Below are 417 nucleotides of genomic sequence, written 5' to 3' on the forward strand. Positions count from 1 at the left end.
CACACACACACACACACACACACACACACACACTCACACTCACACTCACACACACTCACACTCACACTCACAACAGGTAAGAACATGTCATGCTACATTTTCACTATTTTCTCACTCAGTCACATTTCATCAGGGCATGTTCATCTATTGGGCTAAAAATATACCAGCTGCTCAGACTGCTTGCAAAAACAAAACACTTCATCTCACTTAAGAGTTCAGTGCACTAATTCATTTTCCTCCATTATATCTAACAAATAATGTGCAAGTCTAATCACATTTAAATTGCATACAGATAAATCTTAGAAGGCTGCACAATTGCCTACTAGAAGAGTAGAATTTGATTAAGTGCTCACCGACTAAAGAGATCACCACTGTGACTGGGCTGGGTTGTTTACAGGGCCATGGGAACCAGACTAC

The sequence above is a fragment of the Haplochromis burtoni genome, unplaced genomic scaffold (genome assembly GCF_018398535.1).
Source record: "Haplochromis burtoni strain Fernald_Lab_line unplaced genomic scaffold, NCSU_Asbu1 Contig_290, whole genome shotgun sequence".
NCBI classification, from domain to species: Eukaryota; Metazoa; Chordata; class Actinopteri; order Cichliformes; family Cichlidae; genus Haplochromis; species Haplochromis burtoni.